At 43.9% G+C, this 22,349-nt stretch overlaps 1 protein-coding gene across 7 annotated transcripts in view; it reads left to right on the top strand.

Annotated features, from left to right (window-relative positions):
* Positions 1–22,349, top strand: part of LOC120097741 (uncharacterized) — a 120,596-nt gene that overhangs the window by 71,361 nt on the left and 26,886 nt on the right. For 3 of the 7 annotated variants that reach the window (XR_005495421.2, XR_005495422.2, XM_063276800.1), the window contains exon 3: positions 20,769–21,188. The exons of 2 other annotated variants lie outside the window; for them this stretch is intronic. The gene's annotated coding sequence lies outside the window, so the exon portion shown is untranslated. Of the gene's footprint in view, positions 1–1,973; positions 21,189–22,349 lie in introns of those variants that run through there. 2 more of the 7 variants (XM_063276797.1, XM_063276799.1) reach the window with 2 other exon arrangements.

The following is a 22,349-nucleotide window of genomic DNA, read 5'->3' on the forward strand; positions in this document are numbered from 1 at the left end:
GAGGCCAAATGTGTGCTGTCCTTATGTTAATCTATAATGAATCATGATATTGAATGAATATAGATAGATCTATAATTAATATAGATAAACATGACATTACAGGATGATCAAGAAGTCATTGGACCTGGATACAGAAACCTCAAGCTCCAGGCTGGTCTTCCAAGCACATGGAGACACAACCTTGAAGATGAGGCATGGGGAGAAACCACCCTGAAGGGCTTCCCAGCTCCCATGTGCAAAGTTTTGCTCCTGTAACTGCCTCAGATATTCTAATGAGGCACCAATGACTTCCTTCTTGTCTCAAATTTATACATATTTCATGTACAGGAGATAAATATATTCTCAGAAATCCCACAGAGCCATGCAGCATAAATGCCTGCTGTGGAACTTTGTGAGCACACACACTACGCCAGGCACTAAACTTCTAATTCAAGCGTTCGTGGTCCTGTGTGCTTTTACTTTGCATTAGTTCATGGAGTCCTTTGAAATGACCTAGATGAGAGTTGGGAAAAAAGTTCTAGGGGCATTTCACACAGAGAGAAGTTTCCAGAACTTCAGGAGATTTGTCCATGCCCCTATATCATCTAGCCTGTTGGGAGTTCAGGTTTGATCTTAGAACTCATAGAAGTATATCGTTTGAGCTCTGTGTGTCTTGGTGCCTGTGTTCGGGTTTTCAGAGGAACCAGTGTGAGGTGAAAGGAAGCTTTTACTAGGTTGTGATTTCAGGCAGAGGAACTCGTGTATTTTCAAGTCCATTAAAAAATAAGCAGCTTCAATCTCCGACAAAACAAACTAACTAGTCATGTGATTAGATTTGGTATTTACCCGCTCTTGGAGTGAGACATGGGCATTATTATGCTAACTTGTAGTATTTAAAGGCAGATTTCTTCCTTTAATCCTGGGACAGACTTTAAGCCAAGTAGGTAGCAGTGTTGGGATGTGGGACAGATAGGCTACTCCTCGAAAACTCAGATACCTAAGAACAGCAACGTGAGGGCAAAATCCACCAGAGACACCATACTGTTTCTTTTGCTGTCTGCTGTTGCAGTAAATTCTCCAACCCAAATAAACCCGTGCAATGAAAACACAACTCAATTAATATGGATACAAGCTCGTGCCTAGATTGGGCAGATCTACCACTGCTCTGTTCCCCAGCTAAGAGATTTCTTATAGCCAGGAGATGTGCTTCTGCTCCATTTTCCTTCCACCACTCCTCCTCCTCCTCCTCCTCCTCCTCCACCTCCTCCTCCTCCTCTTCCTCCTCCTCCTCCTCCTCCTCTTCCTCCTCCTCCTCTTCTTCCTCCTCCTCTTCCTCCTCTTCCTCCTCCTCCTCTTCCTCCTCTTCCTCCTCCTCTTCTTCCTTCTCCTCCTCCTCCCCCTCTGTCTTCCTCTCTCCCTCCTCCCCTCTTTCTTCCTTTAAATTTTCAGCCCCACCTTCCCTTCCACTGCCCAATCACTGGCTCTAGTCTTTATTTTACACATTAAAATGGGGAGAAGGTTCACATGAAGTCACCTGAGTATATGATTCACTCCTCCTAGACAGCCCCTCTTGGGGAAGCGAAATTAGCATCAAAATACAAACAGCAGCAGGGCAGTCCACAACAGTCTGCTGCTGGGGACATTGGAGGAAAAAAAAACATTATTTAAACGTTTCCAGACATTTTTCGAGAAATGGATTCATCTGCTATGGTCTATCTGGAACCAGCGTCTATTAGTTCTCGTTAAACAGCTGAAAACAAGATGAGTCTGTGTTCCTCCTGAGGGTGGGATGGGGGTCACAAATAAGTAGAAGCAAACTGCTTCCGCCAGTGAAAAGGCTATGGGCAAGAAGACAGAAAGTGGAGCTGGGGAAGACCTCAGTCAGTAAAGTGCCTGCACCTCTGTGCACTTATTTAGCATGTGCAATGTGGGGGGTGGGGGTGGGGGTGGGGGTGGGGGTAGGGGTAATTTTCAGTACCATTGAAGAATACCACACAAAAGAATTCAAGCCTGGTGGCCATTATTAGGGACAAGGCAGCGTTTGCTCAGAAGAGGCAGCACTGAAGCTGAGCTGGTCCAGGCTTACAGAGAAGTCTAGTTTTAGATGCTTGGGGAAAAGCAGGAATGAAGACCATAGTTTCCACTTACGCTACCGAGGGGCTGAGGGTACAAGCATCCCATCCAGACTCAATCGGGGTTGCAAGGAGACGTTCAGATCTATTATGTAACAGTGTTCCCTTTGCACCACTCACTCTGTATTTAGGGACATCCCAGTAAAACAAATCTCGAGCATCGGGATGAGTTTGGTATTAAAAAATATGAGCATGAAAATCAACATACAGGCAGCATTGAAGGGACAAAATGCGGAAGACGAAAAGATCCAGGCAAGAGCTTTGTAGTCACAGACACAGGTAAAACACAGACCATCGAAGTGGGGACAGTTGATGACGCAGGAGAATAACCTGGAGAATGTGGTGCTGTGGAAGGCAAGGCTACCTACCACACTGTGCGGGACTGAGATGTTGAGTGTAGATTTTATCGTTGAGGTTAAGGCAAAACAGAGAGCCCCAAAGTGTCAGCTGTATTCAGTAACTGCTTCCTGTGAACGAGTGGGGACGAACGCAGAGAAGGCAGAAAAAGCCAAGAGGTTCTAAGTCTGGCTCTTCTGCATGCTAATTGCTTGGCCTGAGACTTGGAAATGCTTTACTTCAGTGTGTTAATCAGGTTTTCCCGGACTGAGAGAAAAGGACAGGGGGTGGTTACTATGAGGAACTGACTCACAGGATCATAGAGGTTGATGGTACTCAAAAACAGCGGGATTGCTGGCCTTCTAGAGAGCCCACTGCCAGCTTGAGACTTCAGATCAAGAAAGAGCTGGCTGGTGTTCCACTTTAAATCAAAGGCAAGGAAAACCTGTGCTCTCCGCCTTCCATTAAGAAAACCTGCAGCAAAGGAAAATATGTCTGCCCCTTATCTATAGATTTAAACATTAGGCTCATCTGGAAATTACCCAGCAATGCTTCACCACATACATGGGCTCCCAGGGTCGAGTTGGTTGATTCCCATACAGAGTCAGCCCTCACACACAGCCTTGATAACGTCTTGTTGGGGATGTTTCAGAAAAGACTTTTATAGATGAGTTTCTTAAAAAGGTCTCTTGGCCAAGTCCCCATCACGTAGCAGAGTCCAGATTCAAGGATTTGGAGGATATAAACAAGTGGAACAAATACTTTTTCAGAACTAATTTAATCATTATGTGTCGTGTTGCAATCTCGCAGTGAGCATTAAACGGGCTAAGCTGACAGGCGCTTACTGCAGTGTGTTAGGGGGAGTGGTGAGCCACTGGTGGGTGGGGTTGCTTTTGTTTTGGTTTTCTCCTTTCCGGGAGATGGGTCCCCATGAAAGATTATTTTATTTCACCTTCAGGGCAGGGGAAAGAGCTGTACCTCTTGGCTTAGAGGACGGATCTCCCTCGCCGTGCCCTCTGACTCTCAGCTTCCATTCAGCAAACCCACCTTCCTTGGCGTCTAATTACCTCAGATTCCGTTTGGTTTTTCTTTTCCTCCAGACAAGACGGGAATGCAGGTACTCACACGCGCCGATAGGTGGCAGTAACCTTCTGAATCAAACACCGATGTAGCACAGCCTTGCGTACACTTCCTCAAGCGCTTGAGACTTGGGGTGCAGCCCAGGAGAGATGGGGAGATAATGTCCACACAAGCTGTGCACTTTTCTTCTCCAAGGGAAAAAGTGATGCTGCCCGGCGCCCTTTAAAATATATAGTTTTAAAGAAAACTAACACGCAGAAACTCCTATCCTCTTTACCTTCTAGCTCCTACCCATTCAAACACAAGTTGCAATCCTTACGATTTTACATGTGTCGCCTGCCACCGGTTCGGCTTCAAGCGTAAGGACAGAAGGAGGCATTCTGCTGTGGCTGTAATCATTGAAATACATATACCCAAGGAGATGTATCTTTCCCTGAGCTTTAATCGGAGATAATTGATGTGTGGAGAACAAGAATGAACGTTTTAGTTCGCCTGGTAGGAGCGCTGCGCTGCACAGGCTATTGAAGCTCCAGGTTCAGAAACGTCACGTCAGAATGTGCACGTTCACCATAAAGACAGCTCGCCCTGGGGCTGGGGAGGGGTCTCAGCAACCGAGGGCTTGTTTGCAGCCCGGCTGAGTTTGGAACCCCGACACTCACTTTAGAAGCCTAGTGCTGTGGCCCAAGTCTGTTATGGAGAGAACCAGGGAGTGGGCGGGAAAATCCTGAGAGCCGGCCAGGCAGTCTAGCCAGTAGGTGAGCTCCAGGTCAAGAGAGGAACCTTGTCTCAAAAATTAAGATACAGAGTGATTGGGAAAGACACTGGATGCCAACCTCTGGCTTCCATTTATACATAGTCACAGGAACACTCAAGCACACATGTGCACACATGAATATATACACATATACAGAATACATACAAGAACGGGTGCTACGCATGCTAAGGGGCTTTGTCTTTCCACATTTAATGTTGCCTTCTCCCTAAATGTCTCTACAGGCTGCGGGGACTCACAGAACATTTTAGAAACCTGAGTTTATTCTGGGGAAATAACCAGTAACTGCCCGAGACGATAGTTTAAGTATTCTAATGACTTGGACCATCCAGAAAAATAGCATAGTGTTTTCTGTCAGCCACATTTCTAGAAACACACACACACACACACACACACACACACACACACACACTAGCGCTTCTAAGTGGCATCACCCTGTCACCCTCTTAGGCCAGCACCAAACCCAGTGGACATCAGATTCCATTACAAATGGTTTTGAGCCACCATGTGGTTGCTGGGATTTGAACTCAGGACCTCTGGATGAGCAGTCAGTGCTCTTAACCACTGAGTCATCTTCCCAGCCCCTTTCTAGTTATTTTCCAATAGGAAACACACACACACACACACACACACACACACACACACACACACACACACTTTCAAATGTTTTAATGTACTGAACTAAAGGACTCCTTCAAGTGCCCACTACCTACCTGCAGGTTACCAGGATCACTTCTTGGTGTGTCCTTCCATGGTAGAAATGCTGACAAATAGAAGGAAGAATTTGTCTTTGTTTTCTCCTTTATAAATAAGAACTTTTGCTTATTATAGTGACACTATAGCTTGGAGACTATTCTAGACAGGTATGTGGAAAGTTCCAATATTCTGTTCTATAATTGTATTGAAATTCACTATTTGACAAATCAAAATGTACCCCATATATTATATATAATTTAAACTAGTGCATAGTATATGTGTATTGTATGTATATGTTATAACATATGCATACATTATAACCATACATGCACCTACATCTACAAATACACATACACATTGTCTTAGGGGTTCATTGCTGTGAACAGACACTGTGACCAAGGCAAGTCATAACAAGATATATTTGGGGCTGGCTCACAGGTTCAGAGGTTCTGTCTGTTATCATCAAGGTGGGAGCACGGCAGCATCCAGGCAGGCATGGTGCAAGAGGAGCTGAGAGTTCTACATCTTCATCTGAAGGCTGCTAGCAGAATACTGACATTCAGGCAGTTAGGATGGGGGTCTTAAAGCCCACACCCACAGTGACACACCTACTCCAACAGGGCCACACCTTCTAATCATGCCACTCCCTGGGCCAAGCATATACCACACCTGCACATATACAAACTTTCAGGCCGGTCTTAGACTCCATACATATACAAAGACAACCTTGACCTTGGTCTTCTAATCTCTACTTTTTAAATGCCGAGATTATAGAAGTGTGCCACCGTATCTGGCGTATGTGGTTGGGGATAGAGCATCCAGGGCCTCCCACTGGCTAGGCAAGCATTCTGCATACCGAGCTACATTTGTGCTGACCCCATGTTTTACCGCATTTACCAGCTTCCCACTGATAGATGTTGAACTTGTTCCTATCTACAATTCAAAACAGTGCCATAAGTAATAATATCTAGAGACATCTCACCACGAGTCAGGTCACCTACGGCATTAATGGCCCAAGTGTTGTTGCTGGGGTGAAAGTATATGTTGCTTTTAACCTTTCTGTCATATACCAACCTTTTTATGACCGAGCCTCACATATTTGACGCTCACTTCTATGCATTTTATCTCTCTTTATGGGGGGTCTTACTTCAATCAAATCTTCTGAAAGGACCAGTTTTGATTACTAAACTTGTATTGTATTACCTTAACATATGCTTAAGAGGGATTTAGAAGTAGCTAACAGGTGGTTGATAATTAATCTTGATTGCCAACTGGACTCGATTTAGAGTTACCTAGAAGATGCAACTCTGTGTTTGTGAGGGAGTGACCAAAGAAGATTTACTGAGAACGCCTATGCCTACCTACCCTGAGTGTAATTGGTGCCACCCACAGGCGGCAGTCCCTGACTGATAAAAAGGAGATCTAACAGCTCCAGTGTGTGTCAGATATGTCACAACAGTGAGAAAGGAGCTAAGACAAGGGCTCACTTTGGACTTCTAGAAGTTTCGTGATTACTGTTTTCAACAAATACTGTTTTCAACCTTCCTTTCTCCAACTTGTTTTGTTTGTTGTTGTGGTGGTGGTGGTAGTGGTTGGTTTGGTGGTATGTATGTGTGTATGTGACATTGAAATTTAAAACCCAAACCACGTACATATTATAAGCACCCTACTTTTTTCTCTTTCTATGTGTGTGTATGCATGTGAGTACGTTGTATAAAATGTCTAATTTATGTACATATTAATCAAGTGGTCTTTTTTTTTTTTTTTTGGAGTGGTATTTTTTAAGGACTTGCTCTTGCTGGCCCCTTGAGAATAACCCAGGATTCCTACTATAAATTACCTTTCTGGGCTTCTTTTCTCTCCTCTGGTCTCTGCTGGTAGACGTGGAGCATTGTTTAGGGGAGGAAGGATGACAGGTCTTTATGATGGTGTTCACAAATCAGCACTGTAGACTGTTTTTTTCCTCAGTCATGCATGCTCTGAACAAAATCCCTCTTCGTCTGATACTAAAGTCCGTGCTTCTACTTTGCTTCTCGGTCCTGGGTATGAATGCGGGGCCCTGAGATGCCGCGTAAGCGCTTTGTCACCGAGCTCCATCCTCAGGTCTGCTTGTTTCCTTTTACGCTGTATTTTGCTTTGCCTCTACCTCCAGTTGAGTGTTTATAGATCTTTGTGTTTGTTTGCTCGATTTTACTTCCATTGAGCATAAAGTTTTATTTGGTTGGATCAAAACTGACATCTTTGGATACTGGTAGGTAATTCATTATCATTTATAACTACGAATGGTATAGATGTGTTTGGTTTTGTGTAAGCTAGGCAAACACCCTAGCCACAACTTCAGTCTACAATGCATATCTTAAATCATAAGACTTGAGGATTGAAATTGCTGTTTGATCCACAGGCTACAGAATGTATATTTTATTAATAGGTATGGGAATATTGATATTACTATATATTTCTTCAGTAGAACTCAGGTGACTAGGTACATTGTGAGTAAAATTTTTATTTAATTATTATTCATATATGTGTTTGAAGTATGATATGGGGAGCACATATGTGCTGTGGCATGTACACGTGTGTCAGGGTATAATTTAACTTTGTGGAGTCAGTTCTACCCACCCACTCTTCCATCAGTTAGCGGATTGGACTTGGCCTAGAATCCATCTTGCCAGCCCAGTGTGTGGCAACATTTTCAAAGTCTTTCTTTTCCGAGCAGCAGTAAAACGTTCAGCGATCCATTTAGAAACAGATGTGCTGTCACCCAGACTTTGCTGCCCCGTTTATAGAGAGAAGGCATGGTTAATTGAGTTCTGGTGCTTAAAGAGGGGACGTTTCTTAGAGTAGTTATTGCCTTCAACTGAAAGGAAGTGGTTGCAAATTGCAACCGGCCTATCCTTTGGAGCGCTTTGGAGTCCGGCATTGACACCGCTTGGGCCACGGAAGTCCTAGTGTGCGGCCTCTTACCACAGAGAGCTACTTCAGCCACAATGGATGGGCTGCTCTGTCATTGTCCGTGTCCTTTTCCGGATCCTCAGCCAAACTCGCTACAGCTTCTGCATTGGCATCTTCTACGCTTTGCCGCCATGGGCACGCTGCTTTCCCTGAACCTTAGGAACAACCTCTTCTTCGGCCTTCCGCAGCCTGATCACTCCTTTCAGGCTTCGAGGAAGAGACCAAAGAGAGCAAGAGTCAAATTGGGGTAGGCGTTCACTTAATGTACCTATGTCCTTTGGTCTTCTCTCCAGACCAAGAGAGCTTTCTCCAGATCTGAAATCATGTTGTTTTGCTCCCTTACTGTACACTCCGTTCACCGACTTATTGCTGCTAGTTTCCAACCGAAGCATCACCTGTGCATTGACAACATGGCTGGCAGGTAGAGGAGGCCCAGCATAGCTAACCCCTTTCTTAATGTCTTCCTTCCTAAGCTTCCTGATTTCTAGCTTTCCATGGAGAAGGAGAGCTTAAGTGTTTCTTCCTTCGCTTGACCGATTAGAGGTTATTGTCAGGTTATTGATTGGTCTAATTTCAGCATTGTGATGTCTCCGAGAAACAGAGATGCAAAGAGCTGGTTGGTAACTCAGCCAGAGTGCATGTGCCCACAGACTAAACTTGTTGTCCTAGGGACTGGAGAAATGGCTCAGTCACATGCATGAGGAGTGTGGCATGAGTTCGAATCACCAGCACCCACCTTAAAGCTAAGTGTGGTGGCATATGTCTGTAATCCCAGCACTCAGGGGACAGAGACAGAAAGATCCATGGGGACTGCTGCCCAGACAGTCTAGCTAATAGGTAAATTCTGTGTTCACTGAGAGATCCTATCTCAAAAAGGAAGATGATAAGAGAAAGACACCTGATGTTGTCCTCTGGCCTCCAGACTCACGCGCATGTACTCTCATGCCTATGCACACACACACACACACACACACACACACACACACACACACACACACACGCGCACATGCACATAGACATGACATATATACACATTAAAAAAATCCAACTCTGTCTAACATAGACAAAGTTCATGGTCCCCTCAACAGTCATATAAGTGACATCAAAGACCACTGATTCCAGATCATCACAACTCATTCAATGATGAAAGTGTTTGGCCAAGAAGCGCAAAGTGGTGCCGTAAATTTGATGTGAAGGTTTAATTTGTGAACCAAGAAGAATGTGACGTGTGCTGAAACCAGCTACTCTTGAGCTGCATTCCGCGGTACCCACCCGCTCTCCTCTCCACATCCTCATTTCGGTGAGACTATTGTTAGCTTTCTTGATGCTTAACAGGGCTCTGGGAACTATGCTAATGCTTTTTTCTCTCCTGGCTCACCAGCCTTAAATGGTCAGCCTCTCAGTTCGCACACACGAGACCATCAGCAAACCTACCGGCCATCTCAAATTCCTCTCTTACTCCTCCCTGCTCTTGTACTACAGTGGTTGGCCTCGTCTGGGGGTTTCCTCCTCTTCCATGCTGTCTTGCTGACCCCTCCCCGTGCTTACTGTTACTTTGCACTTACTGTCTTCCTGTGCCACCGTGCCTCCTTTTCTCAGCTGAACGTGGTTCATTCTTCTGTCGTTAGCATAGCACAGGCTGGTGACAGATAGGATCTCCGAGCTCGTGTGGTCCAACTGTTCCTCTGCACTCTACTAGGGGAGTTTGCTTGGTATAAACCCATGACTCATCATGCATCTGTTTACGCATCTTCTAAAGGTTGCCCCACGTCTTCCTGCTTTGGATGTTGCTCCAAGGACGTTTTTATTCCTTCCTACTTGTGGCTTTACTACAGTATGCCTGGCCGGCCTCCTAAATGGTTCTTTCTCTTAGTTTTATTTTTTTTTTAATTAATTCAGGGTTCTTACTAGACTGTACCTTGACACCGGTTGTTTTCTTTGATTATCCCCTGATTGTGGTACAACCGTCTACCATGTACACTTACGTATTTTGATTTATTCGATTTATTTATTCACATTGGCATATTTGTTCTGATTAATTTGTCTTCGAGGATTCGTATTTTATTTATGACATGTATTTTGTTTGTCACTCATATTTATCAATTTCTTTCCAATTCTTTAGCCATTTATTATCTTTTTTTTGGTTCTTTTTTTTTTTTTTCCGGAGCTGGGGACCGAACCCAGGGCTTTGCGCTTCCTAGGCAAGCGCTCTACCACTGAGCTAAATCCCCAACCCCTAGCTATTTATTATCTTATTTTGCTCACTCTACCCTCATTTTTCTATTCAAAATATATCGAATATTTCTATTTGAATATATTCGAATATATGCTCCTGGTTCTTTCTTGTGATTATGTATTTCCTTTCCACTTCCATAATGGTTTTGGCTTCTCTTCTATTTCTTCTCTAAAGAATATTATGTCAGAGAACCTATAGCCATCTCACTGGATTCCCCTGTTCTCTTGTTTCTATTTGATGGTATTCCTTCTCGTAAGCAATCACTTCGTTAAGACCTCTAAATTAGTGCAAATGGCTTTGGTCACACTATCTTTGTCAAGTGACACCGTTGCCATGGTAATAATCTATGTCACTCGGCAAGCTTTTTATCAGATCACTTCCACATCTGTACCTCCAAGATCTTTTAAACATGACATAGCGTTGAGATGTTGGCTCTCCGTGATGCAGTCGGAGCCAGGGAGTCTGCACTGAAGATGCAGGACAGCTTTCTAGGATTCACAGCAAAGGCCTTACTCCTTCCCAGATGGTGACATACGCCTCCTGTGAATCCCGTTCTCTGTGAGGTGGTATTTCTAATCCTTTAGGTTAAGAAACTACTCTGAGCAAGACTGGCTCTATCCTGTCTTCTGCCACCAGCATTCCTTCTTCTGGAGAAACATACCCATGTGTCCAAAGAGAGTCTATAAATTAGAGCCAAGTGTAAACAGAGAGATGGACTTAAAGCAGCATGAATCATAAGGATACAGCCACAGGACAAAGACACAAGACTGAAGGCAAGCAAGGTGCAGACCAGAAGACCTGAAAGAGGATGTTGAAACCATCTTCTTCTTTCCAACATCTATTAGTTTATAGCAGATAGTGAATAAAGCTTATGGAGAGGTTCCTTGAAGTTAGATGACAGCAATGCGTTTTTTATACCAAAGCAAGAAGACAGCAAGTGTGTCTTGTGCTTTCAGATGCCTTCCCTCCTGTGCACACTCACAGCAACTACCTTCCTCCTATGATTCCTTCCCTCTGGCACGGTGAAGTGCTGGATGGGTGTCTTCCAATTCCCCTGCCCTGTTTGTGTTCCCTAACCCAAGAGGGAGATGCTTACCATTGTCCCAGAAAGTCCAGCCCCTATCCCAGCCTGCCATAGAATTGATCCACTCCACTTACTCAACATCCTCTCTCAGGTCTTCTGGGCTGCACATTGGTTGCCTTTAGTCTTGTGTCTGTATTTGTCCTGTGGCTGTATCCTTATGCTTCATGCTGCTTTAAGTCCATCTCTCTGTTTACAGAATAACTTCACACTTGGCTCTAGCGTCTAGAATTTGCCTAAGATCACCCTCCAGTTAGATCCCAATTTCCAGAACAGAAGTCCAGCTGAGTGCTCATCTCCCCTGGGAACTTCTTTGCTAATACAAACCTTCTCTAAGGGTGCCTGTGACTGCGCATGCACGGTCTAGCTCCTGTGGTTGTCATGGAGATAAACTCTTACCGCAAAGTTTACACACACACACACACACACACACACACACACACACACACAATGTCTACATGTCAAAGGAAATGGAAACTTGTTCCCTTCATGGAATTGAAATAACGCTTTGAGGTTTATGTGAGGGGATGGGTATTCACTACTCAGCTCCTCCAGCCCAGGAAATAAGTGTAAATACCCACCCCATGCCCTCTCTTCAGCATTTCACTTTTTAGAAACAGTTCTCAAATATGTGCACATCCAAACCCTCCTAGATACCGCTCTCAGGAGGTAAACATCACTCTTGTTCCCCCTCCCCCAAGAAAGACTTTGCAGTAATAGTTTATCGCCATGACAACCACAGGAGCTAGATTTTTTTTCTCTCCTTCTGGGTTGTTTTCTCCTTTTTATTTTTAACTTCTCATGTAAAATAATCAGTGCTTGAAGTGTATATTGACTTCACAACTAGGTGTTTACTGAGCCCATAGTAAGGTAAAGTTCCCACAGGTTGAGACATGAGCGACTTCCCGATGTAGGGCAACCACGATCTAAGAAATTTGGTGACTTTATCTAAAATTGAGCTTCTCACTTACTGGCTGCACTTTTAAGCAAATAAATCTGCTGTATCTTGTGTTGAATGCTTTTCTTGGTTTCTGCATTTAAGAATTGGAGGCAGTTTTCAAGACCTCAGGTTATACACTACACAATACGGGAGTCGTTGCCCAGTAAAGCTGAATGAAACTTGATGTGTATGTCTGATTGTTCTTTCCTTTGGTAGAGTACTGGGCTGTGGCTGGCTGAAACTCCCACCTCGGCCTATGCCATAAAGGAGACATGTCATAGCCTCTTGGTAAAAGCTCTCCTGTATTGGTAGAAAAGCCTCGATGTAGTATCACAGACGGGCAACCCTACCGATTCTATATTTGCGAAATATCTTGCCCTTTTAAGAAGCAACCTGCTGCTGTGTGCTGCCTTCACAAAAGAGAAATCCTCTCTCTCCACAAGCAGTTGTCAAGCATAATAAAGAAAAAAAACTGGCAGAATCATTTGGGTGGTTGCCAAGCCCAGGTGTATATTGTGTGAGAGAAAATGTATGGGACAACAATCTTGAAAGATCTAGAGGGCTGCGGCACAGCCATCAAAACACCCAGGTAGTCAGAGACAGAGTGGAAGTCACAGAGAATTATGAACAGACCCAGAATCCTGGAAAAAATCCTCCATGAATTAAAAAGCAGGGATACATACTCAAGGCTCTAACTCCCTGCCAATCCAAGACAACATTCCACATCATTTTTTTTTTAATTTTCCAAAATATGAAAAATTTCAGGAGTTAGCTAGAAATTTGATGTTGAGACAAATCTATATAAAACAGCACCAAACCAACATCATTTTCCTATAGTTCCTCCTACAATGCACTTAGTCATTTCCCTACAATTGCCTACTCCTAGCCCAAACGCCTCTTCCCTTTGTCCTCCATGCCTCTACAATTTAACTTACTAAAATGCTCTATCAGTTCTCAGCTCTATTCACTCCCTTTTGTCTCTATTTCTTACATGGGAAGAATCCCAAACGCACATAAAATACTGTCATTAAGGCATGGATGTTTTCCCCTTGCTAACCTGTCTTTGATTAATTTAATTCCTAGATCCTCCATAGACCCAAAGGGTGGATGAGAAGTCTTTCTTCTTCTCTAGAAGGGAGGGAGGAAAGAAGAAAGTGAGGATCTAGGAGGAGAAGAGGGGAGGGGAGAGAAGAAAAGGGGGAGAGAGCCGGCTATGTTAAACACTGCCTACTGACGTTTGATTATGGATTGTGTTAAGCTATGCTTCACAGGGATCGGAGAAAGGACTCGGCGTTATGATCCCTTGCTCCTCTTGCAGAGAGGATGAGAGTTCAGTCCTCAGCATCCACACTGGGTGGCTCCCAGTGGTCTGTAACTCCAGCTTAAGAGGGTCAGGACCCTTCTTATATCTTCCATGATCACACACACACACACACACACACACACACACACACACACACACACACGAGAGAGAGAGAGAGAGAGAGAGAGAGAGAGACAGACAGACAGACAGACAGACAGACATAGAGAAATCATCATAGCATGGTTGTATGAGCTGAACTTTGGAACCAGCTAGTTGAGCTTCATATGACTGCTCTTCTGTTAGGCTCTGTGATTTCTAAATTCCTAGTTTTTAGCAACTATAAATGGAAGACGCAGCCCCTCTCCGCTAGTATGGAGGCATTCGGAAATGAATTTGGTAAAGCAAGTGTCGTTCATTTAGTGCTGGTTTGGAAGGCATAAAAATTGCAAAGCTGAAGAGGTCATGGAGAGCAGCTAAGGCTTGGTACCTCGTGGCAGGGTTGAAGCCTCTGCAAAGGGCACTGAAAGGTCACTGGGGAAGCCTCAACTGTGGCCAACATTTTACATCCAAGCCAGGACAGTTAACAACATATATCAAACACATACACATATCTTACATAGTTCAAGATTCTCTGCCCAGGAAGTGGCACCATTCCTAATGAACTGAGTGTTCCTACATCGACTAATGCTCAAGGCAATTCCTCACAGACACGCCTGTAGACCAACTTGATCTACAGAATTCCTCAAGTGGGGCTTTCTTTGAAAGTGACTCTAGAGTGTGTCAATTTGACGGTTATAACTGAGGAGTGCGAGTGGATAGATGAATTGCAATTTGAATAGGCTAATCCAACAGCAGGTAGGGAGCAGAGCGGAAGCCTCTGTTCCTGTCGACAGTTCTTTGCCTTTCATTCCCTTCATGCATACACTAAGTGGACAGATGCCACGGTGGCACAGTGTTAGAAATCCCCCTCGTCATAGGGTTCAGGTAAGGGAGCTGAACACTTGCCTTAGTCTGGTGTGCCTGACAAGTTATCGGGCCTGCTTTTCCTGATATGATCTTAATGACACCATGTGCTTCTGGAGTCCCAGTTTACATTTATAAATGTATAGGGTGGTACCTTTTTAATTTTAGGGATAAGTTAATTATCGGCCTGTGTCTCCTGGGTGGGGTAGACAGATGGTGTGGTTGATGTGCTCACCTGATTGCCCTGCCTCTATATTTGAACTCAAAATGGAGTCAGCTGATAGCTATGAAATCTTGTCTCTTTGGATAATGCAGTCTGAAAACAAAAGAAAACACTGCTTATCCAAGTGAGAGTAACATAGGATAGGACAATGGCTGTCCTCAATAGCTTCCCCCCTTCACAACATGAAAACTTGACTCCTAAACGCTGGGGAGCTTCCTGATTGGTAAAAAATTACTGAATAGAATAAGTAGTGCATCTGGATTCTGTATGAATGCTTACTTCTGTGAGCTTGGGACACATCTGACCCTCCTCATCTGGCTGTTCATATAGGAACATCTAGCAACATAACTGTAGGATCTAGAAAAAATGGCTCAGTTGACCCAATTTACTTACCACAGAAGCCTGAGGGCCTGGGTTTAATCCTCGGCACTTATGTAAAAGCTGGTCTTGTCAAATGTCTACAATTAATGCCTGGGCTGGGGAAAGACAGACAAGACGGTCTGTAGAGCTCACTGACCACATGGACCAGCAGAACCCATGCTTTCCAGAGCCAGTGAGAGACCCTAGGCAAAAAAAAAAAAAAAAAAAAAAAAGCCACACACCAGCTCATGTTTGCTCTGTGTGGCTGTCCCTGTGACCTGTGACCTACGAAGTTTATTCAGATATTTAATAAGGGGCAGACCTTCTTCACATGAGAGCTTTGGTTGGACTTAAACCATCTTCTAGAAACTCTGAGAAGGTCGTCTCCCCCAGTCCTCAGGAAGCTCAATTGTGTGCTATGAGTTCTTCTAGATAATTAATCCAGCAGTACAACTCCCACTCTGAACTCTCTCCCCCATGATCTACTCTTAATTTTCTTCTAATTTGCTTAATATTTCTACCTCCCTAACTCATAATTCACGTAAGAGCATGAACACACATGTGCTATCCCAGGGAAGCAATGCTTGAGGACCACCTGACCCTTTTCCAATCCAGTTTTTCACTGTTCATTTAAAATGGAGATGGGGCTATTTCCCCGATGGTGGATGTGGGGATTGTATTCTTAAGGGATGACGTTGAAATTTTTTCCAATAAATTTGCAAGAACTGACTCATCCAAAGTAATGAATCACATTAAGAATTTAATTAGAGCATCAAAGGTGGAGATTCAGGACTAAGAGCTGGCAGATATGGAGTCTCAAAAACTCAGCTCAACATAAAACGTCATAAGGAGTATCTTCACCAATACACACATGCACACACACTCATATAACAATCCTTCCTTCCAATTTCTCATTTTGACCCAACATAAACTAAATAATAATGTGTTGGCACCTAATCTTCCCAACTTATTTCTTTGTGCATGTGTACATGTGTATATGTGCACTATATAAATGGAAACATGTCAGGCTGATGTGTGCATACATATATGACATATGTATTCATATTTGTGCACTTGCATATGGAGGCCATAGGTCAACATCAGGCATTTTCCTTGATTGCTCTCCAACTTGTTTCATTGAGGCAGAGTCTCTCACTGAATCCAGAGCTCACAAGTTAGCAAGGTTGGCTGACCAATGAGGTTCTTCCTTCTCCACCCTCAACTGGGACCAAAGCTACATGCCTCTGTGGTTGGCTTTTAGAAATTATAGTGCTAGAGATGTGAACTCTGGTCTTTATGATTATACAGCAGATGCTTTTCTAACAGAGCCATCATCCCAGTCAGGAGAACTCCCCAAACTATATCTTTAAATTTTACTCAATATTCAAGATATCCTGGGCTCTGTATCTTCTCCTATGAGATATATGGTAAGATTGGATTATCTGGTCTCAGGCATCCCTAGCTGATAGAAATTTTCATGATGAGGGACATGCCCAAGTGTGGGCTGTGCCTTAGAGTAGCTACCAGTATGTAGAGGAAATTTGTGGGACCAGAGGTACAGAGAAAAGGTCAAGGGAGCTTTTACCTGGGTTGAAGAAGCTTCAACCCGATTACCTTAAACATGATGACAGCAGTAGTTGGCTACCTACCCTTCTAACCTGGCTGCTTCCTTACCATCAACCCTGACATTACCAGGCTTCACTCCTTGTTTGACCTTTTAATGTGCACCACCCACACCTCACCTCTGTGCACACTACAGCTCCTTAGTACGTAGATGAGGCATCCTCTGCTCTAGCCAGTGATACACAGCCACACGGCCTGAGAGATCCTGACTGCCTCCCCAGAGGCATAAATTCCACCCCCAATAAACAGGACTAATTCTCTGAAGCGATTCTCAGGTGTGTTCAAGCCTTCACACACTCATCACGCACCAGGCTAAGCTTCCTTCCCTCCAGTCCAGCTCAGTGTGGTGAGAAACAGGCCCGGCTACCCCAACCTGATGGGGAAGCAGACACAGGGGCGCAGAAACTTATTATATGAGATATGAATAGTGATGTAATTTATACTTCTCCTCAGTCTTGGTTAACCTGTACTTGTTTAACATGTGTGGTCTGTTGATAAACAAAGAGATGCGAGGGACAAGATCTGAGGACGGGGGCTGCTATTGCTTAGCTAGAAGTGATGCAACAAAGTGTGACAGACCGAGGCTGATGTAGCATCCTCTGAACTGTCTTCTCTCTGAATGTGCCTATGTTCCGGTTCCCTTTGCTTGTGAGGACATCAGTAGTACGCCATTAGGGACCAGCCCAATGACTCTATTCTTACTTACTTCAAAAAGTACCTTGCGTCCAAATTGGTTACTTGGTGAGCTATCTGTCCCCATGGCCGTAACTCAGAGAAGGAAAGATTAGCTTCGCCTCATGGTTCCAGTCCATGGCCACTCAGCCACATTGTTTCTGGGCTTTTCATGAGGCAAACCACTATGTGGAAAAGAGAACAACTTTCCTCACACCATGCAAAGAGGAGGTGTGTGTCACAGGCAGGACATTGTCCCCGCCAGCGGGGACCCAGTTATTCAGGGTCCCGAAGAGGCTTTCTACCTGTGGGCCAAATGAGGGTGAAGAGAAGAAGGAGACCAAGCAAGATTCTGTTGTCAAGGTCTCGTTTATTGAGAGAAATGTACAGCATTTAAAGCTCTGAGGCAGGAATAGAAGCGGGAACTGAAGCTTAGGGTGGGGGAGTTTGGGAAGTGCCCAAGGATATAAGGTGAATCACTACACTGCAAGATATCCTCCTATAACAAAGAGGCAACCGTCTTCCAGGGACATGTTCTTTGAAAAGGTCGAACCCTTCTCAGGAATCTGCTCAGGGACATCGGTGTTTTGCTCAGGCTGAAACATCCTGTCATTGCTCCCAGGGTCTTCCTGGGAGAGGCTCTTAGAGGAGTACCTGAATATTGGCTTGTGAAAGCTACCACATCTCGAGTGTAATCCACTTGTACCATACATTGAAACCTATGCAATTTGAGTTCTCTGTTTTCCCACTCTCTGACCAATCACCATCAAGTGCAGTAAATTTGTTAAACTTATTATATAGAGAGGCTATATAGGGACATATCCTATGACTATAGGTTCCAGAATCAGATATGCTGACCTATCACTTCCTTGAAGGTATAGAACTTTTTAACTCTGCTAGTTTATCTTAAAAAAAAAACAGATATAAAAACACAAATTTATGGGCTGGGAGTAGGGCTGGGAATGCAGTTGGCAGAGTGCTTGCATAGCATTTATAAAGCCCAGCATTTGCTCTCCAGCTCTGTGTAAATGAGGTGTGGTAGTGTACACCTATAAATCTGAACACTTAGAAAGCAAAACCAACGGAGTCTGAAGTTCAAGGTCTTCCCCAGCCACATGTGAGTTTGAGTCTATCCTGGGTTATATAAGACCTTTGGCCAAAAATAAATAAAACTAAACGTGAAAGCGAATGATTAAGCAACCAGCTAAGACGCTATGTAAGGCAAGTGCATTCTTTAGTACTTGGTACATAGAACCCTGTCTGCCTATTCACCATGACTTTTAACTTGCCCTCAAAGTCTTAGTGTTAGGCCAATAAGAGGGACACAGCACATACGAGCTGGCTCCATTGAGAAGGAACTGGAAGGATCACATGCTAGTCACGTTCAAGGGAGGAACAGTGCTGGGTAGATTGCTCGGTGGTAAAAAGCACTCTTCATGCAAACGTGAGGGCCAGAGTCTGGGTCCTCAGAACCCACCAAAATGGAGGCTGCCTGCCTAGACTTTCACAATGAGCCAAGAAGTAAGATTAGACGTGTCAGTGAGCTCTGGGTTTGACTGAGCAATCCAGTCTCAGTGAAGAAGGCTCTCCGTCAAGAATGATTGCAGACACCAACCTCTGAGCATACAGTGTGCCCCCACACATGCAAACATATATAAAAACATGTACAATGCAATACAACACACACACAAAGTATAATTGCCAAGCTCTATAATGCATGGATTATTTCCAGAAAACACAATTGCTTTGCCTTGATGCCGGCTGGGCCAGTACAGACTAAAACCAACCCTGAAAGCCATCTGGGTTGGAAGAATTGGAATTCTTGAAACATTTTTAATTTCCAAGCAGTATGCTGTATCATAACCACTTTCAAATCACCGATGGTATCAAGCATTTCTCTCAAGAGAGCAGCGTGGTTTCTGCGAGGCACTTTCTTTTGTGTCACGCATTGCCACAGTGGTTCTGTCTCTGATCCCTACATGTGTTCTTCCATTGTGTTTAATTTAGAGAGATTATAATCAGCGATCAGTCCTAGATCCCGCCTAGACTCCTCGTCATCTGTATGGTGGGGGTAAGCTTTTTGATGTGCGTGTTCTTTGAATTTCCCAAAGTACTCCTGATTATCATTTATGCTTCACAGAGGTTGAGACTCCCTTCCTGTCCACAGGCTTCCTCTTTCCCTAAACCATCTCTAATGACTTAGGAAAATTGTTTTCCGTTGTCTCCTTCCCTGATGTCACATGCTTTATAATTCACAATCCTTCAGTGTGCTTCTCCTCCACCTATCAGCAGCAGCTCCCATAATTCCTGGCCCACGTGGGGCATTTGTTCTACGTTTGGTGAATTATTTTAAACTACTGGCTTTTTCCCTACTCTATCAAGTAGAAGCTTTGCAGTAAGGCCCAGGACTAAGAACCAATGTAACAAGTCTCTCTTGTCCTTGCACTTCTGCAGTATTTTGCATCAAGAAGGATGGTACACTCACATACCACACTGTGATATTTTGGTGAGTGACAGACTATGTACAAAGTCAATGTATATTATATTATAGCATATTATGTCATACTATATTATATTATTACATATTATACTTTATTATTTTCTTACCTGCTGGTGTAGTAACTATGTATAAACTCATTCTATGTGTGCATCATTCTAAAATCCCCTAATGACGCTTTATCTGAATGCATTCTGTTCTTAAATGATGTGTGACTATACCCTTAAGCACTTTATTACACACACACACACACACACACACACACACACACACACACATACACGGAACAACAGAGTATATCTTGAACATCTTCAAAGAAGACAGCTGATGTCTTATTTTGGAGTCTGAGATTAAGGAGTTCAAACAAGGAAGATGATTCTCTCCTTCATTAAAATCCTGCCCTTGATCACGGCCTCCCTGCCCCACATCCTTGGGAGAATGGAGGAGAACAAAAGAAAGAACCTTGTACCTGATCCGCACAGGATTGAAAGCTTTCACCGCTTAAAAAGTGAGGCAAAATGAAAGCCTCAAGAGAAAGAACCCAGCACTCTGCCCATGTACTACTGTAGAAAGCCACAGGCTGATGGATGCGACCTGTAACATTGAGAGCCTATTCACTGTGGGTATTGTAACAGTGAGAGCTGTAACGGTGAATACACTGTGGGCATTGCTCACATCGGTGGTGATGGTGTAGGACAAAACAGAGTACCATGGGTCAGTGCTGATGACTTGCCATTTCCCTCTAAACATCCCTGACGATAAGGAACTGCCCTAACCCTCAACTTACACATTTAGAGCAACATTTATTTTTTACTCCCCACCTCTCAGTTACCTATGTGTATGCACATGCATGCATGTGCAGGTGTGTGTGCATGCATGTAACTGTATGTATGCACATGTCTGATCATGCACTTGTGTTGCAGCCAAAAGTCAGCCTCAGTTGTCGCTACTCGGGAGCCAACCACCTTGCTTCGTGAGACAGGTATCTCTTCCTCACAGTCCTGGAACTCAGTTATTAGGCTTGCAGGTCCACCAGTGAGCCCAAAGGATTACCTTCCTCCTCTTTCCCAGCCCTAAGGTTAAAACCAAACCCTGCCACGGTCTGGGGAATTTCTTTTTTTCATGTGGATTGTAAGGTTGGAACTCATATGCTTGTCCCTCACCAACTGAACTCTCTCCCCAAATCCTACTATCATATAAAGAAAGTTACATAGACCTGTGCTTTTTTATCTTGTTTAATATACTTGGAGCTTCCGCTGAACCCGATTATGGATGACTCTTGGAATTCTACAGGGGACAGAATTTCGTCTTGAAGAACAACTATGAATTCGACTTGAAGGCAGGTAAAGCTAACTGTGGTGGTTTCGATGAGAATGGCCCCCCATAGGATCATATGTTTGAATACTTGGTCCCCAGTTGGTAGAACTATTTGGCAAGGATTAGGAGGTGTGGCATATTGGAGGAGGTGTATCACTGGGGGCGGGCTTTGAGGTTTGAACAGCCCATGCCATCCCCAGGTAGTTCTCTCTTCCTTGCGGATGATGATGTAAGCTCCCAGTTCTGCTCTAGTGACGTCCCTGCCTACTCTCTGCCATGCTGCACACCGTGATGGTCATAGACTCTAACTCTCTGGTACTGTGAGCCCCAAATTAAATGCTTTCCACGTTGCCTTGCTCACGGTGTTTTTGTTTGTTTGTTTTTCACACCAATTGAAAAGCAACTAAGACACTAATAGAGAAGTCAACTTTTTTGTTCACATATTTTAGTAGAGGCTAAAAGTCAACCTCAGGTACCATTTTCCCCAACCCATGGGAAGAAAGACCCTGAATTGGATACATCAAAGGAATGTACAAACTCTTGATGTGCCTGAGGAAAACTCATGTTCTGAGAGGCTAAATTGCAAGTTGAAAAATTCAACCTGAACTTTTGCTGCTCTCTTCTTATTAAATTTTCACAGTGAAGCCATTGTTACTTAAGCAAACTAGCTGCTTTCAAACTCGAAGGAAATATAATGTACTCCTGTTTACTGCAGACATTTCTAGCTGTGTGAGAGCAGGTTCTCCTAGGGAAACAGAGTTTTAGCCTTATATCTATTCATAGTCCAGTGGATGGTATTTTCCTGGGGTTTTGATGTTGTTCTTAATTTTTAAATAAAAGAATGCATGGCTTCAGATTCAGAACAATATACGGTGGGTAAAGATTGAATAAATTATTCAACGGTAAGATACAGCATGTCCAAGATACTTCAGCGTCTCCAGAAAAATGACTTAAACGGTCTGAGAGATCACTCGGTGGGCAAAGTGCTTGCCTAACAAGCACGGGAACCGAGTTTAAATTCCCAGCACTTGTATGAAAACTGGGTTTTGTGACCCGAGTCTGTAAACCTAGGTGCTGGAGATGATACAGGAGCATCCTAGGTGGTCACTGCCACCCAGCCTCACCAAGCCACCAAGCCTGTGTCTCATGAGAGGCTCTACCTCAAAAACAAAGTGCAGACATAATTA

Source organism: Rattus norvegicus, chromosome 17 (assembly GCF_036323735.1).
Source record: "Rattus norvegicus strain BN/NHsdMcwi chromosome 17, GRCr8, whole genome shotgun sequence".
Classification (NCBI taxonomy): Eukaryota; Metazoa; Chordata; class Mammalia; order Rodentia; family Muridae; genus Rattus; species Rattus norvegicus.